General features: G+C 40.9%; 1 long non-coding RNA gene across 1 annotated transcript in view; it reads right to left on the bottom strand.

The window, feature by feature from the left end:
* LOC119852793 overlaps positions 1 to 19,806 on the bottom strand; it is a 56,443-nt gene extending 36,637 nt beyond the window's left edge. The window contains exons 1-2 of the long non-coding RNA XR_006280312.1: positions 14,177 to 19,806; positions 2,693 to 2,797 (exon numbers count right to left, since the gene is read on the bottom strand). This is a non-coding gene — a long non-coding RNA (uncharacterized LOC119852793). The remainder of the gene's footprint in view (positions 1 to 2,692; positions 2,798 to 14,176) is intronic.
* Between the last annotated feature and the right edge of the window lie 212 nt (positions 19,807 to 20,018).

The raw sequence follows: 20,018 nt of genomic DNA on the forward strand, positions 1-20,018 counted from the left end.
TGTAGGAAGAAATTCCTGTCTTCTGCACTTAGAACTCAGTCTGGGTTAAGGGCATCTCTCCATCTTGGCACCTGGATCTCAGGTTGGGGAGGGCTGACCATTCCCTCCAGGGGAAGCTCCAGTCTCCCATCCCCTCCCTGTATTTCTGAGATTGCTTCAGCTAGTTCTTTATGTACTCTAGGATTAATTTAATCAGGCCCTGCTGACTTGAATACATCTAATTTATTTAAATATTCTTTAATCTGGCCTTTCTCTATTTTGACTTGCATTCCTTCCCCTGGTTGTCGTCATTAATTATGATGAGTATCTTGTCATCATTAACCTATTTTAGTGAAGACTGAAACAAAATAGTCATTAACCAGCTCAACCTGCTTGTTGCCATCCATTATTAGCTCTTCTTCTCCACTAAGTAGAGTGCTTACACTTCCCTTTGTTTTTCTCTTGCTCCTAAAGTATTTATAGAATCTCTTCTTATTGCCTATTTCTCTTGCCATGTATAACTCACTTTTTGCCTCAGCCTTTCTGATTTTGTCCCTAATTACTTGTGCTGTTCTTTTGTACTCCTCCTTACCAATTTAACCATGTTCACATTTTTGTAGAATTCCCTTTTGATTTTCAGGTCATAGAAGAGCTCCTGATGGAGCCATGTTGGCCTTTTACTATTCTTCCTGTCCTTTCTGTGTATATCAGAATAGTTTGCAGTTGTGCCTTTCTGCATAGTTGTGCATATTGTCTCCTTGAGGAACTGTCAGCTCTCCTGAACTCCCTTTTCCATTTGATTTTCTTCTCAAAGGACCTTACGTATCCGTTCTCTGAGTTTGTTAAAGTCTGCATTTTTTAAGTCCATTATCCTTATTCTGCTACTCTCAATCCTTCCTTTCCTTAGAATCCTTGGGTGATCACTGTCACCCAAATTACCTTTCACCTTCACATTCTCTAACAGTTCCTCCTTGTTGGTCAGATTGTGGATGACTAAAATCATGTGCTCAATCATGGCCTCTCTTTACAGTTCCAGTTACGCAATTAAATGATACTTGCATCCTATAACACCTGATAGAAATAAATAATATGAGGAGAACAATATAGGGCCCATTTAAATCAGGGGACATTTAAAGATACCCAGCACCTTGCAGGGTTGAACCCATAGCATTACACAGGAGTTTCTCTCATTTCCAGCCCAGTGTCTAAATGTTGGGAGGCAAATGTATTTCCAAGAATCCAGCAAATCCAGTGACTACAGTTTTACTTTTGAGAATTGTTACTGATTTTGCCATCCTTACACGTTAGGTAGTGCTTTACTCTAAGAGTTATCCCCAAGATACTACTTTTTCAAAGTAAGAGTGCAGAATCATACCATTCATTAGTGCATCTTCATTCTGCTTACTAGTAGGAAAAGGAAAATCATTTGCAAAGTCCCTCAAATCAAAAAGGATTTTAATTCAATTTTAAAAAAAGGTATAGCTTTTTTTCTTCCTCACTGGGGCCCCAGTTAGCTCCATACTTGCTGATCCAGTCGCATAAATCCAGTTGCAGGATGGGTTTTTTTCTGTCTTCAGTCCAAATATTTGCAATGAAGTTTTGAGATTATAAAACAATAAATGTTCACAGCTTGCAGCAGCTCCCATTGAATTTAGTGGCACACATCCCATTCACTTTAATGGGAGAAGAATCAGCACTCAGGTGCTTAACCAATCATTTTTCAATGGGACTCATGCTCTTAAATCACTAGTAGCACTAGTATAGGAGGTTACTAGATGAGTGTCTTCTGGAAAACTTTCTTATTAGGAGAGTAAGTCTAATCAACTCTTATGCATCAACTATCTACAATACATTTATTTTGCTTCCTTCATATAAACTTTAGCCCCCAAAGGCTTTCTAGAGTAAATAAGAGCTACAGAGTCACAGATTTTAAACAGAGCAAATGCAGAGTGATATAAGTACAGGCAAGGAACAAAAGATGTTCAAGACTCTCTGCTGTGCCAAGACACATTCAGTTCTAGAAGGAGGTGGAGGAGATAACAGGCCTCTCTGATTCTTAAACTACCCTGGTGATGCCATAAATTAGAGCAGCATAGGGGCTGCTTTAATTTATGACAACTGATTACAGTCGCTAAGAAACTATATACCATTTAAGAGCTGGCCAAATGCCAGCATGCTTCACCCCACCCCCTCAAACCCTCCACAGCAGGATGAGGGAACAATTGATGTAGGGGCTATGCCTATGCCAGAGGAATTTTCTGCTGGTCAATTAGGGCATGAGCAGCACAAAAGTGATTGGAGCAACAGAAGAGAATTTCTCCCTATATGATTTACTCCAGCTGAAAATCTGGATCTAGATCTCTAGGGCCACTTGATTTGGAAGAGAGGCAATTCTTCTCTGATAGCCAAGGAAATGATTTTGCAGTGACAGGTGGCTGCTGCAGCACTACATGGAGAGAGCTCATATACTGAACTGTGTGATCTGGCAGCTTAGGAGAGACGAGCCTACAACAAATGGCAGAATAAACTCCAGAATTTTGAAAACATCTGGATGGCATTTCTGGCTATACACAGCAAAAGGAAATTGATATCAGAACTTGTAATCCTTATGTGTAACATATATGTGTACTGACAGATCAGTGTAATTCACCTTTGTCTACATAAGGTTTCTTTATACCTCCTAAGCATCTAATTCTTTTTTCCTTTGTCTTACCTTTTTCTCTTTTCTTCTCCCTCTGTCTATTTGGGTGGCTACATTTCTTCACCTTCATTCTGCTCTAGTCTCCCCATTCCTCTCCCTTTTTGTATTGTTATTTTCCTGAAAAATTAAAAAAAGACTTGATCAGACAAGTCTTTTTATATATAAATAAGCATATTGAATTAAATAAGTATTGGAATGTATTTGATTTCATGTAAAGGGATGTCTACACATCCTGAACCTTTCTGCCTGTTTAATATGGTATCCTAGGCAACCTGCATTTTTATATAAAAGACAAGTCTTTTTATATATAAATAAGCATATTGAATTAAATAAGTATTGGAATGTATTTGATTTCATGTAAAGGGATGTCTACACATCCTGAACCTTTCTGCCTGTTTAATATGGTATCCTAGGCAACCTGCATCTTTGTGTTGGGGATAGAACCATCTGAGCTATTTTTTTAAACAAAAGAATTAACCTTTGCACATCTGAGAATTTCACAAAGCACATAACCTGATTATGCCTAAACCCCATGAATTATTCATTTTGCTTCAAGTGAGAGAGAGCACATTTAATTATGTCCGAGGGGCATTTTCGATAGAATTAGATGGAAAAATCCTCATTTGTCTACCTAGCAGTTTTGAGTACAATCTATAGTGGGCTTTAAACTTACATATACACGTTGGAAAAGGGTGTTGGTTCAGAAAATGTATGAAGGGAACTAAACAACATATACATACTATCCTTAACATTATAACTACTCAATCTATGTATTAAATCCAATGAAAGGTTGCCTCTATTGGCACAAAAATAAAACTCTGTAATAAATTAGTAATACCAAGATATTTAGAAGGTGATCATCAGGTGTAGTCTATATGAAATAATTTTTATAAATGAAATGCATAATTATGCAAAAACAGCAATAGGCTAATGAAGGATTTATATCAATAGCAGAGTAACTATCTCATGTCACATTTGGCATGCCCGAAATTAGCAGGACTTCCATTTAAATAAATATTAGTTGTCTATATAAACACTTCGCAATACACTTTTTCTGTAAAGTGCTTTGAGATCTACTAATGAGAAGTATTGTACAAGAGCTATGTATAATATCATGTAATATTAATCACCCTCTATAGTTTCAGAGGAACTCATTGCCAAATAGCCAAAATTTAAAGTACAATATTGCCTTTCTCCCATGCACACAATTTATATTTTATGGGACTGATTCACCACTGCTTTTCTCTTGTTTTATATGGGTGTAACTCAGTCAATTTCAATGGAACTGTGCTGATGTATAACTGGAGTAACACAATGAAGAATCAGTCTCTGTATTAATCTGTAATTTGCATTTAGTTTTAGAGAATTTCCATTTTAGATCAATGTGGTAGTGATAACGTAACAGGATAGATTTACAAATGAGGACTCCTTTGTTTTGTAATGTTTGAAACAAAGAGTTATTTATCTAACAGAGCAAAGATGGGTTAACATGGGCCTAAAGTCACCTGAAGAGAACAATAAAGGAAGGGGTTTTCAAGGTGCTCAGATTTGCCCCAACTTTGCTCCCACTGACTTCAGTAGGAGAAGAGTTAGGCCAACACTACGCATTTTCAAAAATACTGTCCCATTCCTGCAACTGGAGCCACACAAATGGACCCAAGGGACTCCACATAGACATGAGGATCCACCTGCATGGATCTCACTGCAGGGTTAGGGCCTGAGCGTGGGGCAAAACAACCTTTGAAATCCTTGCTGTAAAAGAGAAATGAAAATAAAAATATAACAGAACCACCACCAGTGCCCAACACATTTTAACTACGATTTCTCACATCGCCATGGCCATTTTCCTGGCAGCCAATGTCCAACGTGGGAACAGTTTTTAATCCAAACAAGAATGAAAACAAAACACCTGAGGACAGATTCTTAAGAAGGCAAGTAAATAACTGCATGCAAAGTCATGAATATCATAGATTCTAAGACGAGAAGGGACCATTGGGATCATCTAGTTTTACCTCCTGTATAATACAGGCCATAACACATCTCAAAATAATTCCTAGGTCATATCTTTTAGAAAAATCTCTTTTGAAAAATTGTCAGCGATGGAGACTCCACCATGACCTTTGGTAATTGTTCCAAAGGTTAACTTACACCTTCCGGGGTACTGGAACAATTTGTATAGTGGGGATGCTGAGAATCGTTGAACCAAACTATAAACCCTATATATGCTGGAAACCACTTCAAGCCAGGGATGTAGCAGCACCTATGTACCCCTAGTTCCAGCACCTATGTACCCCTTATTTCCAGTTTGAATTTGTCTCACTTCAACTTCCAGCTATTGTATGGCTAATGTTATACCTTTCTCTGCTAGATTGAAAAGCCCATTATTAAATAGTTGTTCCTCATGTAGATATTTACAGACTGTAATCAAGCCACTCCTTTATCTACTCTTTGCTGAGATAAACAGATTGAGCTCCTTGAATCTATCACTAGAAGGCAGGTTTTGTGATCCTTGTGGCTCTTCTCTGAGCCCTCTCCAATTTACCAACATCCTTCTTGAGTTATGGGCAACAAACCTGGACACAGTATTCCAGCAGCAGTCATACCACTGCCAAATATAGAGGTAAAATAACCTCTCTGCTCCTACTTGAGATTCCCCTATTTATGCAACTGAGTGCAACTGTATGCTTAGGACCTGATCTTGCCAGGCTTTTATGCCCAAAACTACAATGAAAATCAATGGGAAATCCAAGTGTAGAGAGTTTGAAGGATTGGTCCACTAATGTGAATGCCCAGTTACCCCAGCTGCACATACCAATCGAGTAATTGGAAGCGCTAGTGCACAGTTAGGCATCTTCCTGGCCATTTGAACACAATTTGAATGTGCAATTGGATTATCAGGTCACCTCTGTGCCTCAGTTTCTCCAACTGTAAAATAGAAATGATGCTGAGCTTTGACAAGCACTTTGAGATCCACTGATGAAAGATATTACTATTATCTAGATATTATTATTAATTGTTTGTGGAGTGGATCTTCAAAGGTCCTTAGGCATCTATTGTTTTTTAGGGGTATGATGAGAGCCTGCCCCAGAGTCGGTGGGTTGGGAACTCTCCAGCCACCTGCGGGGTCCCAGGCTCCCCATGCCCTGGCTGGGCAGGTGAGGGGAGCTGCCCAGGGGACTGAATACTGCAGCTGTCTCCACTGAAAAGAACTGCCTCTGGCCAGCACAAACTCTAAGGCAGCGCATATCGCTGCCCTTGGTAACTGCTCTTTAGGAGCAACAGCTGGGACCAGCAGGGAGGGGGCGCTGCTTTGCCCTTCTCCTCCATGCTTTGGAGGCTGTCATGGCCACAAACAAATCCACTAGTGGCTGCATTTGAGAAACGCTGGTATAGAGTTGACAAAGCGTGGGCTACTCTTCTCTGATGAGAATATTTGTTTGCATTTGTAATCTTCATTAACTTCAATGGAGCTACACAATTTACACCAGCTGAGGATTTGGCTCAATAATCTCCATTTAAGCAGTGGGGACACCAGCCTCCAAGTTCAAAAACAGCTGTGTCTAATTCAACAGGCTTTTAATTAGGAAAGAAACTTACTCAAGGGCAGGTTTTTCTTAATGCTTGGATGCCTGGCAAATAGTTCTAGTGTGAATTAAAGGGAAGAAGTTGGAACTGTTCTTTAGTGAAAGATGAACGTTAAAAATTAAGAGGTGTGTAAACAAACTTGCAGGACTGATGGGGCAATAAGCAAGATGCGCTGTAAGTGGCACTAAATGATGACAAGTGGGACCTAATGGGAATAAGTGAAACTAGTGGGATGCTAACACTGGTGGGTATTGTCTGGAGAGGGTTGGAGAGATGGAGAAGAGGAGTTATACAGGTGGTACTACATGTCAAAAGTGTTGTGCCAAAACCAATGAGATACAACTTAATAGTAAATCTCATAGCAGCTAACTGCAGTGGTTGCCATTAAAGAGTCAAAGTTTGTCAATTACAACACGCTGCTACCTAAGCCATCACGTTTTCCCGATGTTCTTAAAATAGGAAATAAGTGATCTCAGATCCTTCTGTGTGATAACTGTTAGGTAGGTTTCAGAGTAGCAGCCGTGTTAGTCTGTATTCGCAAAAAGAAAAGGAGTACTTGTGGCACTTTAGAGACTAACAAATTTATTAGAGCATAAGCTTTCGTGAACTACAGCTCTGTTAGGTAGATACTGACTTTTTAAGGGTGATCTATGTATGCCAGATAATATTACAAGGAGCAATTACATTTTGCAGCTGATACAGCTCCACTCAGACTGGAAAAGAGTGGAAACAAACTTACTTCCTGGATCACTCATTAAGGAGACAATAGGAGAAGCTCCTTAATAATACTTCAGAAAGTAGATATATCAGCTAGATGCAAAACCATCCTGCATTTACTGCTTATAATAGGGAGGAGATGACAGAGCATATAACTGCAACAGGGAGGCTTGTTTTCAAGGATCACAAGCTACTTGGATTCAATGTACAACTAGTATATATTATAATAGCACCTAAGTCCCCTGATCACAGACCAGGACCCCATTGTGATAGGTGCTGTATAAACACAAAACAAAAGACAGCCTCATTGCAAAAAGGGATTTAGGCACTTTGGAAAATGAGTCTTAATTTCCTAAATCAGTTAGACATTGCAATGCTGAGCACAGCAATATCTAAATACTTTAAAAATCAGGGCTATAACTCCTAAATGTGTCGTCTAGCCATAAAAAAGCAATGCTGGCTCTAGACAACTAGAAACTCATTCCCCTAAGGTAAGAATGTCCAGGTCTCTCCTTCTGTTGTATAGAGTCCGTTGTATAGCTAGTTTCTTCTCAGCTTTCCTCCCCTTTCCTATGGGGCTATATTAGGCTTTAGGGAAGGGGATTTAATATAACTGATGTGCTTCCATCTTAAGCCCTTCGTAACTGCCCATGGGGGTCTTCTGTTCCCAGGGGCAATTTGCTCTGTCATGCTGTTGTAGTTGCAATGCAATGAAATGTTGATCTCTTTCCTCAGTTCAGATGGACCTGAGTTAAAGACTTGGTCCCTGGGATTACAACTGGCTCTTGTAAAAGGGCTGTTGGGTGCAGACACACAATGCATGTTTGTTATAAGCTCCAGGCATTCCAAGCAATTGCTTCTTGCAAAGCTACTTTGTTAGCATAGCCTAAAAAGACACCTTAAAAATGATTTCTCTCCTGATTTCTGTCTGGTCTTACACTAATGCAGAAACTTGTGTAATTCTGTTCTGTAAATGGGTGACCACATGCTGGAGATGAGAAAGGTGGATAAAAATACCATTAAAACACAACTCAATGTTTTCTTGAACTCTCCAAAGTGAAAGGCAGGAGCTATAGGTGGCTAACCTACAGCTTGGATTAAAAGTGGGTGGTGCGCATTCTCTTCCTCCACTACTTTATATAAAGAAGATTGAAAGGTAAATACCTCCTTCTCATTTTTTTGTACCTTAGAAATATCAAGGATAGCAATTCTTATCTCAGCTACACTGGCTGCTGCAGAAGTCAGAGGTTGTGGAAAGTCATGGAATCCATGACTTCCGCCACCTCCGTGACAGACACAGAGTCCTAATAATGATATTGGCTTGGATCCTGGTTGTTGAATGTACAGCATGACTCAGCAAAGACAGTGGGCTGTATAAAGGCGGCTGTAAGCTACCTTTGTGCTTCCCTGGTCCTTGCCTGGCTGCACGTTAAGCCCATATCTGGACATAGACCAGTCCCGTGGCCACCAATTTGCTGGGCACAGAGCAGCCCAGACCGCAACCTTTTCGTCTCAGCCACACCCCTATGCTTAGTTGCTGGGGTCAATATAGGAGCTATTATGAGGGATTTATGCCACTGGCAGATCTCCTTATGCTGGTTTTATTTCTCTTGGCTGCCTATGCTAACTTCAAGAGCTTCTTGGAGTTGGTGGTGTGATGCAAAGTGACCCCAAGGCAGGGAAGACTCTCAATTGGTGTTTTTTTACTTATGACTCTTTGATGTACAAGTTACATTTTATCCTTTGTTTTGAGCACACGCATGACAACGGCTCTAATTAGAATGTTTCTGGATTTTAAATAAAAAGAAGAAAAGAATCAGAAAATGTATGGAGGGGACATATACAAATCAGTTGTGCTTACAGTGCTGTACACTGGCCATTTATATGAAGTACAGAATAGAAACATACCCCCTGAGGGAGGGGGCCAATAGAGTTTGTTGTGGCTGCTTGAACACGTTTCTAAACCAGGATATTGACTGTATGATGTCTGAGTTCCCCACTCTTTTTAATCAGATGATAATAAGTTACTCCTACTGGCAAATACCAGCATTTCAAAAAACAAATATCATAGTGCTTCTCAAAAATAGAAATTTGCTTTCTTATTCATGCACTGATTTTTTAGAAATACACATTTGCAATGGAATCTCGCAATCTATAGCAATCAAATGCATTTCCCAACTTGTGAATATTTTTTTCTTCTGCTTTTAAACTAGACTTTCAGGACAGTTATTCTCAGAAGGTTCTGTAATTTGTTATGCTTCCCTTTATGTCTGGAATTGCATTTTTAATATCTTGGCAGATGGTGTTCAAACACTTATCAATTTTACACCCACAGTTCCCTGGGCGCCAGTTGGGCATTACTTTTGAGCTGCCTTTTTTTCTTTCTCTGATTACAACACATTGCAGGGTTTTTTAAGTCACATATTTTGCAGTTTTCAGTGCATTAATACAGTATATCACCAGCTTGCTAGATATATATTTTCAAATCTCAGATTTTTTTCCCCTCCCCATTTATTTTAGTATCTGCACTAAAGTCTTGCAGTTCTTTTTAGCTAATAGTGCATCTGCTCAAATGGTACAAAGGCACTGCAAGGTTGAGAATGAAGGTAGGAGAATTTAGATTTCAATGGGTGAAATTTGTGCTGTGCAGGGTGCCTAGGTGTAAATAAGCCTACAAGCTGGAAATGTAGTTATTCATTTAAGTTAGAGAGAGGGACAGTGTCATGGCATTATTCATCATACTGAGGCCTCCTGCTGGCCGTTTTGGGAATTAGCTCTGGTCAGCAGGTGTGGTGGTGGTGGTGGTTCCCCCATCCTTGTCTCTGCCTGCAGATCTGGTCTCATTGCCTCTGCTTCGTGACACAGCTGGAGGGCTGTGCCATAATCCAGGTTCCCCACTTCCAGGGGACTCCTTCCACAACAGTCTAGCCACTTCTCACAGTGGCTTGGCAATCCATAGCCTGACCGCTTATTCAGTGGCGAGTGGTGTTGGGGGTCCCAGGCCTGCCCAATGCTCTGGGTCCCAGCCCAGGAACCCTGTAAAAACAGGCCCTCCTTTCTTTCTCCACCAGTCTGTCTCAATTTCCTGGACTATTTCCCCACAGCTCCAGCACCTTCGGCTCCTGCCTCTGGCTTCATCACCCTCTTCCCAGGGCCTCAGGGCTGCAAGCTGTAGTAGCCCTGTTCTCGGTGCTAGTTCTACAGCCCTCTAGGAAGTCAGTCTCTTTCCTTGGGCGTGTTTCCTTGCAGCCCTCCAGGCTGTGTTTTAACCCTATCAGGGCCAGTGCGGGGCAGACGCCCAGTCACAGACAGGAGTAAGAGAGCTTGCATTGGAATATAAAGAACCGAGTGAGGACGATATAATTCATGAACAGGTTAATTTGGAGCCAGATGATATCTTGGTATGATTTAAAAAAGAGACAAAGAAGAGCTCCAGGATTAGGAGTAAGAGAGCAGAACTCCCCTATGTTTGTGAACTTTGGAAGACAGTCTGAAGACATGCACCCCATGTGTGAAGGGATGACAGGTAGCCAGAAAACACAAATAGGAAATCTGTTCCTGTACTTGATCTTGAAATAGTTCAAAGAGCAAATAAAAATCACTCGAACAACTACTACAGCATGCTTTGATTAAGACTTGGAGAGTGGAAGCTGCAGAACAGTGGTCTTGATTCTCCATTCCCTTGCCTCTTAGCAGGGCCAGATTAAGACCTTTAGAGGCCCTAAGCAGTGAAAAGATTATGGTGCCCCCCCATATGTAATTAAAAATAAAAACAATACTATACCGTAAAATAAAATTTTATTTTTCAAAATGACACAAAACTTACATGTATGCTGAAATTAAAATAGCTTCTTTCTAGATTTTCTGATTGCAAAATTCTGGATAAGTTCATCGAAGCTGACTCAATGAAGCATGTCTGCTTCCATACACAATAGGGAAAGTGAATCAAGTCTGTCCTGACACATTGTTGTTCTCTGAGGGTTTTTCATTCTTTTCAGCTGAGAAAAAGAGCGTTCTGCGGACCAGTTAGCAATCATCAATGTTTGAAAAATACATAGTGCGATCTCTACATTTGGAAATACACATTGATCTTCATGACACAATATTGAAAGACGGAATACAATGTGACTGAATTTCATTTTTCCTGTTTCATTAAACTTTGCGCGCATATAACTGTGGAACTGCCATACTTCTCCACAGAGATTCATGTTCAAGTCAACAGGGTATGAATCAACTAGCTTTTGGGAACCTTGTGAATATTGTTCGTCAGATAAGTCCATATCGTTTAGAAAAGAAAATCTACTTGATACTACTTTGTACACTTCACCTCTCCTCTTCATATGAGCTTCAAGTGTATCAATTATAGCGTAGTAAGTAGATATGTGAAATTTGTCTCTAGGATTCAATGCTGTTTCTGTTGCACTGCTATCATTTGCTTGTTTTTTCCTGTTTCATTTGTGGGACTGGGCTTCTTTGTAGTTATTATCAGGCAAGATATCTTTTGATATGTCTTCAAATCTTTTGAAATCATTCCTCAAAGTGCGTAAGTGGTCCGCTAATGATTGACAGAGGTCTGCACATGTTTTCAAATCCAATTCTTTTTCTTGGAGAGCTTGACTTGTGTGATAAAAGTGTTGTAAAATTTCATTCCACATGGTCACCATGAATACAAACTCTAGTTCTTGCTTATTGTTTGCAATGTTTTCTGCCTCTCGTATTGTTTCTCCCTTTTGTGATTCCTTTTGTCCCTTTTGTCTTCAGCTATACTTTCTAATGCATCCACAATCTTTGAGTAGGACTCCAGAACTGCACTTGTTGCCACTGCATGTGCCTCCCAGCGAGTATTAGAAAGAGATTTCAACACACGATCATTGCCCAAATATGTTTTAAGAACTGCCCATCGGTGTGTTGAGGCAGAGAAAAATGTATAAAGTAACTGGACTGTTGAGAAAAAAAACATACTGCCACCGGACAACAATCAACAGCACTGTGGCCAACAAGATTGAGAGCGTGCAGCACATGGTATGAATATGGCATATTTGTTCTGTTCTAAAAGCTTCTTTTGCATTCCTTGATAACAAATTACACGACAGGTTTAAGAGTAGCAGCCGTGTAAGTCTGTATTCGCAAAAAGAAAAGGAGTACTTGTGGCACCTTAGAGACTAACAAATTTATTTGAGCATAAGCTTTCATGAGCTACAGCTCACTTCATCATCCGGATGATGAAGTGAGCTGTAGCTCATGAAAGCTTATGCTCAAATAAATTTGTTAGTCTCTAAGGTGCCACAAGTACTCCTTTTCAAATTACACAACGTACACTATTTTAGTATATATATAAGAAAGGGAAAAAAAGAATCAAGTACGTATAACTCTGAAGAATATATCAATAATAAAACAAATTTATTGCAATACATGACAGGATCTGATTTCCTCACATTATTTCGATCTACGTTAGTAGGATGCCCCCCTGGTTTAGGTGGGGATAAGTAATAAAAGGAGAACATAAAAACGGGGGAAGAGTGTGGAGTGGAGTGGAGTGGAATGTTCTGATTTTTCCCATGATGACTACTTCGATGCTTTTTTTTTTTAATTAACAAGTTTAAAAAAAAAACCTCATTTTTTTTGGTGCCTCCTGCTTTGCTGGTGCCGTAAGCATGTGCTTAGTCTTCCTACTGGGTAATCCAGCCCTGCCTCTTAGTCATTTCCATTGGCGTAAAGTGGGTATAAAGAACACTCTTTATGCCCAGGTATGAGTGACTATACAAAGTGCAAAGCCATGGAGAATCAGGCCCAGTATGATTGAAGGACAGCTGCTCTAGAGGCAGAGTAGCCAATGGCACACAGAGATTTTGCTAAACAAGGTTATCTGATGAGAGCATCTAGGTTCCAAAGAAATAGCCAGAACTGCCAGAGAAGCCACAGAAACAATGACCAGCAGGAACCAGCCACAAGGAGCTCCCAGGGTAGATAGCTTGCTTTAGATGAAAGGAAACAGAGGAGGAAAAGAGGAGATACACAGTCTCAGTGAGACAGCATGTTGCAACAATGGCCATCTTGATCTAACGCACTTGGAGTGACAGTGCAGACTGGTGAAGTAGCTCACTTTCCATTTACAGGTGCAGTACTTAAGAAACAGCCGTACAAAGGTAAAATGACACGCACTACACACCAATTCCTAGAGCGAGTTGTTCAGATGTCAGGTCATTAACTACAAAAAGTTCCATCCTGCTACCAAAGATTGCTTAACCACGAGGACTATCTTCAGAGAGTGAGAATTGCTAACCAGATACCCTCTGATGTCTATGTACCTGTCTTAATGCTCATACTCCGCTTCTCTCTTTTTACTCCTGAGGAAATTCTGCAACCAAAAATTAAAAATGATGTGCACAATATTTTAAAATTCTGCAAATTTTATTTGTCAAAAAATAAATGTGGCTCCAGCATGGCAGTGGAGAGCACAGGACACTGGCTGCATTGAGGTGGGAGATCACCCTGAAGCCCCCACCGCCCCTGGTACAGGAATTCGGCAGTGAGGCTGCACCTGACCCTGACACAGTGCAGGGGCTGGACCTGCCCCAGAAACACCCCGGGGCCCTGCCCTCTGCGCCAGGTGCATCAGGTGTGGGTGGGCAGGCTCAGCTCAGCAGGATCCAAGTGTGGAGGGGCTTAGTGTGGGGGGGGGATCCAGATGTGGGGTGAGAGGTTTCTGTTTGGGTCAATCTGGGTGCGGGCATCTCAGTGGGGCATCTGGATGCACAGAGGCTTGTTGGGGGATTCCAGGGCAATGGGACTCTGCAGGGGATCCTGGTCCAGGTGGTTCGGGCCAGCAGAGGATGGCTGTGTGGCGTTCAGTAGGGGAGTCTGGGTGCTGGGGGAGTGGGGCTTGATGGGGTGGGGGTCCAGGTGCAGCTAGTTGGGGATCAGTGGGGAGGGGATCTGGGGGGGTGGGGCTCATCAGAGGAGTCTGCTTAATGGGGGAGCCCCAGCTGCTACCGAGGGGATGCCACATGCCGGGCTCTCGCTTCCCCCCATGATTCCCCAATCCCCTTTTCTTCTCCATCCCCCTCCCTTCACTCCCACATTCCCCCCCCCGTTCTATTCCACCTCCCCTTTCTTCCCCATTGCCTCTCCCCTCACCCCCCCTTCCCGCATTTCTTCCACCCCTCCTTACCCAGCCCCACCGCAGGCACTCACTGTTGCACGGAACAGAAGACAGGAAGGCTCCCTGCACACAGAAGGGGAGCCCGACTGGCACTAGGACCCAGGAGCTGGTGTTCAGCTGCAGTCAGCGGAGCCCAGACACAGCCTCCTTCAGCTGGGCAGGTCTGCACTTGCAGAATGGGGGGAGGGGGCAGTGGCATGTAATCCCGTGTATCCCCCCATGCCTCGCCTCTGTTTGGAGGGGGGCAATGCCCCCCCAAACTGCGCCCATGGTCTACCCCTGCATTCCCCCCCGTGGGGCTTCCCTGCCATTTTCTGCAGGGAAACAGGAAATCTGCGGGGCAGCCATTTTCTGCAGGTGCCTAGTCACGCAGAATCCCCCCCCCTTCCCCCAGCAGTGTCTCTTGTTCTCTTCAGACTATGACTAGGATCCAGATGTCAAACTGGGACAGTAGATTTTCCTGGCTCAAAAATTTGTCCATTGATGAGCTCCTAATGGCTATGCAGGAGCTACAGTCTGCTCCTTAAAATATGGCCCATTATTTTCAAATTAACACTCCAATAAGTGTTTTCAAAGGAATGTGAAAACCCTGTTTATATGCAGTAATGGAAAGAGTCTTCTGTAGATTAGATGATAATCACAGTTAATTGTAAAAGGATTGTTTAATTACAAACATGGAAAAATGAAATGTAAATACCTTCCTTTTCCTGTCAGAGTTTATGTATTTTGTTGTTACAACTTCTCCCATATCTGTGCTAAAACCCATTCCCAAATAAGATTATTGCATGTTAGAAGAGTGAGGTTAAAGCCCTGCTGTGTTTACTTGGTTTTATTTGTTCCGGATTTAGAATTAAAATCTTCAGTAGACCAAGTGTATCAAGGGCTTTCAATTTCGTATTATGAAGTGTGTTGTTATGCATAGTTCATTCTGTTAAAACCTGAAACTTGTAAACCTAAATTAAAATGCAGGGACTGGATCATTCAGAAGGGACCTCTGGAAACACTGCAGAGTTTTCTCATTAACTAGAGAAATATTTTAACTGTTGCTTTTTCTCAAGGTGACTGATGAGAAGAGCTGGGGTGGCAAGAGTCTTCAAAGCTGCAAGGTGGCGTTCTGACTGTTATGGCTGTTTATCTTATGTTACCTGCCTCTTCATGCTACCATCTGTCTCAAGACCTAATGGGAACTGCCTGTAGTTTCAGGGATTGGAAAATATCTGAATTACAAGCGGCTTTAGAGAATGGATGCACACATTTAATATTTGCAATTTTTCTTTCTTTTAAGTCTCACTTTGAGACTCCATGTGTGATATAAGAAGCAAGAAAAACACTGATTCTTTTTTCTTCAGTTTTTGTGGTATCCTGAAAGCTATAATTAAAAATAAAAAGTTTTAACACATTCATTTTCTGACTGTGGAACTGCCACATTACATCTGTTAGCTCTTCATTATGAGTTAGCCTGTTACGAGAGACAGTACTGGGGGAAGTTGATCAGTTTGATTAAAACTTTCCCAGAAAGGCAGATGGAGAGAAGTCCTTGATGAAGTAATCATTGTGGTGTTTTGGCACCTGTTGGTTAATTCATTATTAATATTTGATTAATGCATGGCACTTTGAACACACACAGCATGGCACATCGCTTTTGTAGCAGGAACTAGGAGAAGAGGCAATCTCTGAGAAGACTGGGTCCCAGGCTATTCTTGTCAGGTATTCCAGTTTTCCTCAAAAATGTGATGATGCATTCTGGGAGTGGATTTTCAAAGGCAAAAATTTGAGTTAGCTAGGTGCCCAATCCATCGGGTTTCAGTGGGAGCTAGGTACCAAACTTTTCCTTTGTTCATTTGAAAATTTCCACTCACAACTGTATGAAATAATTATATCATACCACATTTTATTATCTGAACAGTATATTAAGAACATAAGAACGGCCATACTGGGTCAGACCAAAGGTCCATATAGCCCAGTATCCTGTCTTCTGACAGTGGCCAAGGCCAGGTGCCCCAGACAGAATGAACAGAATAGGTAATCATCAACGGATCCATCCCCTATCACCCATTCCCAGCTTCTGGCAAACAGAAGCTAGGGACAGCATCCCTGCCCATCTTGGCTAATAGCCGTTGAAGGACCTATCCTCCATGAACTTATCTAGTTCTTTTTTGAACCCTGTTATAGTCTTGGCCTTCATAACATCCTCTGGCAAGGATTTCCACAGGTTGACTGTGCATTGTGTGAAAAAATACTTCCTTTTGTTTGTTTTAAACCTGCTGCCTATTAATTTCATTTGGTGACCCCCAGTTCTTGTGTTATGAGAAGGAGTAAATAACGCTTCCTTGTTTACTTTCTTCACAACAGTCATGATTTTATAGACCTCAATCATTTCCCCCCTTAGTTGTCTCTTTTCCAATATATTACATTGGGTAGAGTTATATCAGCATGTAATGACAGCCCCAGTTGTGATACACACATACACAAGGTGTTTCACAGTAAGATTTTTCATACCACTGGTTCTCATTGACATATTTGCCAACAGAACTTTGTCATACTTGATATCATGTTTCCTCTACACTTCTGTATACAGTACTTCTTATAGTCTCCCATCAGGCCTTTGATTTAGTGCATTGAGCAAGTTTGTAGGGATCTGACAAGATACTTGGTGCCCCTGGGAAGAGAGTGTCATTGATAGAAGAGTTCTATCATGGAATGGAAAGCTGTGTTTGAGTCAATGGCAGATATGCAACATGATTTCCTGTTTCTGTGGGAATACAGCAAGCTGAGTTCTGTTACCATCATTGTTCAATATCTGTATTGATTAGATGATGGATAAGCTTGAGGAGACAGCTCTTGGTGGCATTGAACTGGACACCTTCTGCTGTGAGATCTCAGATACATCAATGATATTGTCTTGTTGTCTCAGTCTCCAGCTGATGGCTGATCGGGTCATGCCAGAAGCAGCGTGCATTGGTCTGGTTATTAATCTGAACAAAATTGAGTCATTTGGCACTACCATCACGCAGCCTCCAGCTCCAGATTACAACCAGTTTAGTATTAACCTGTCTGGATGAGACATCAAGCAGGTGGCAACTGTCAGATACTTGGAAGTGTGATTGATTGTGCTGGAAGATCCTTGAAAGATGTGGACATTCACAAAGCAGCAGCTGTGCCATGTTTTGGTGACTTTGTGGGGATATTGTGACATCAAACTTGCTACATACCACTGTTATATTATCTCTGCTGTATGGCAGTGAAAGACAATGAAGGCCAAAGAGTGGCAGATTGATGTTTTTGATTCTCATCATCTTTGTCAGCTGTTACATGTTAAGTAGCAGGACAAGATCAACACTGAAGATTATTCATAGCCAGACCTAGCAATTGCCTCCATCAGGAGTGGATGGATTTTGGCACCTTTCTTGGTACAGACATATCATTAGGATGGAAGACCAAAGAATTATGAAGTTTGTTTGCCAAGGAATGTTGCTACACAGCCAGTGATCTTGTGGTCACCAAAAGCTTTGGTGGTACAAGAAGATCATAAACTGAATGGACATAAACTGAATATCCAGCCAGACCACCTTAAGGACCTAACCAGAGAGTGATCCAAGTGGCACTTGATCTGTAAGGAGGCTATTTTCCTTTAGGATTTGCTGTGATGATGATGATACATCTGTTGTAATGTCCTGGGTTGTGTGTACATAGGTCATCCTTAAAAGCTTCCCGATTGTCTTAGTTAATGTAATGATGTGACCACTTTGTTTTACAGTGATCAAGGTATTTCCTATAGTCTATCAGAAGAGTACAGAGAATATTGCGAAATACTGAGGTAACACTGTCTCTTTGGTGAGGGAATATCAACAGGGTTTTAAAAATGGCTACTGTAGTTGTACCACTATACTCTTACTAAATTGAATGTCAGACCTGTTCAAGTGTGAATATCATAAGCCATAATAGTGTTGCAGCTAAAAGAGACTTTTCTCTTCCTCTCTGCTCAAGGCATCAGTGTATTTGGAGCAAAGTATCTAATAAGAAATATACACATTTTAAAATGTCAGTTCTGATTTTCTGTGTGTCCATGGTGTGCAGGATAGCAATGATTGTAAAATCCCAGACAGCCCTTGATGTTACACCTTCCATGGTTCCTTATGTGTGTGTGTGAGAGAGAGAAAGAACAATGGACAGTTAACTGGGAATTTTTACTTTTAATAAAAACAAGTAACAGAAGATGTTATGAAAGAGAACATGAAAAGCAAGCTCAGTGAATTTTGGTGCTCTGTAAAAACTCTTTGCATTCGCATGACAGATATCACCTGACAAGATTTGTCACCATATGACATAGCATTTTAAAATATGATACCTTTTTTGCAGAATTCTGATTAGAGAAATGCATTTTATAAAGATTGTCTTTTTTGTACTTTTAAATAACCCCAAAATAATAATTTTTGGCAATTTTTAAAACAGGTTTTGGAACTTTTTGTGTGTGAGCAATCTTTGCTGGGGACACTCAAATTCTTGCTCTATTTGAGTCAGCAGCTAATGCCTGTTGTTCAGAGAAGCCTTTGTTTTGAAACTTGGTCACATCTCTATTCTGGAAATGAGTAGGTTATCTGATGATGTGCAGCTGACAAAACTTGACATGACATACAGTAGCTCAAATGTGTGGTTAGAACAAATGCAAATTTTGATAAGGTTTAGATATTTTCTATGTAAATTTCTTTTGCTATTAACTAAGTTTTACATTTAGAGGAACTTGGAAGAATATTAAGTTATCATGTTGCTTACCGATTTTGTTTTCCTGTATGCAGAATAAAGCTTTAGCTGTCTATTAAGCTGGCTTGGCAGCCTGTGGGCTCTTCTTGGGCTTGCTCATGCAAGGACCTGAACACTGTACAGCGGATCCAGCAAAGCACTTAGCATGCAAATAGTACCCATGACATCAGATTACACACATGATTAAAGGTAAGCATGTGCTTTGCTGAGTTGGGTGCACAATGCTCAGCACCTTGCTGGATCAAGCTTTCAACCAGGCATCGCTGGACCTTGCAGAGGTGTTGAGTTCAGGTCCAGAATTTAGTCTTCTTGTGCTGGGGCTGCTAAAGGGTGGGGATGGTGTAGTGCCATTCTGTCCGTCTTATGCCACCAGGATCTCTTCCTTACACAGGGATGTTCTCTGATGAAATCGGCCAGTTATTTTAAACTGTAATATCCATGTTAGTAGGACTGTATGCTGAGGATTTCACTGTGTATTCTAATATATGTATTATGAATATTTGCATTTAAAAATGTTCTATGGGTTCAGTCACATGAGACGATATTCCTGTGAAAATCAGCAGAATTTTAATTGGCTTCATTTCTACTAGTCAGCAGATGATGCTCTGCTTGCACTTGTGGTTTATTTAACAATTTACAATTTTGTTTTCCTGCTGTCCATGTGCAGTTGCCTTTGTTAGAGTACAGTGCAATAAATTCAAATAAACATATTTATGAGCATAACTCATATTTGGTAGAATCAAATGATTCTGTCTTCAAAATCATTTAAAAATATGTTACCTTTCCCAAGTCAGCATCTTGAGCTAGGAAGTTACTGACATCAAACACCATTTAATGAATATTGTTTGTTTACATTTAAAAGTTGGTCTTGATTTGTTTCCTTCAGATTAAAATTTCATGTGGTTGCATCTAGTATTATTATTTAATATTTCTATTATAATCAGATTTGGGATTCCTTTATGCAAGATAATTTACAAACACATGCAAAGATGCTATGCTATCTCTGGCCCCAGGAGCCCTGATCCAGTGAACACTTTGGGAACTTGACCTGAATAGCCATTCCAGGATAGCTCCCTGAGAGGACACTCTGTTCTTGAATAAAGTCACACTTAT

Source organism: Dermochelys coriacea, chromosome 3 (assembly GCF_009764565.3).
Source record: "Dermochelys coriacea isolate rDerCor1 chromosome 3, rDerCor1.pri.v4, whole genome shotgun sequence".
NCBI lineage: Eukaryota > Metazoa > Chordata > Testudines > Dermochelyidae > Dermochelys > Dermochelys coriacea.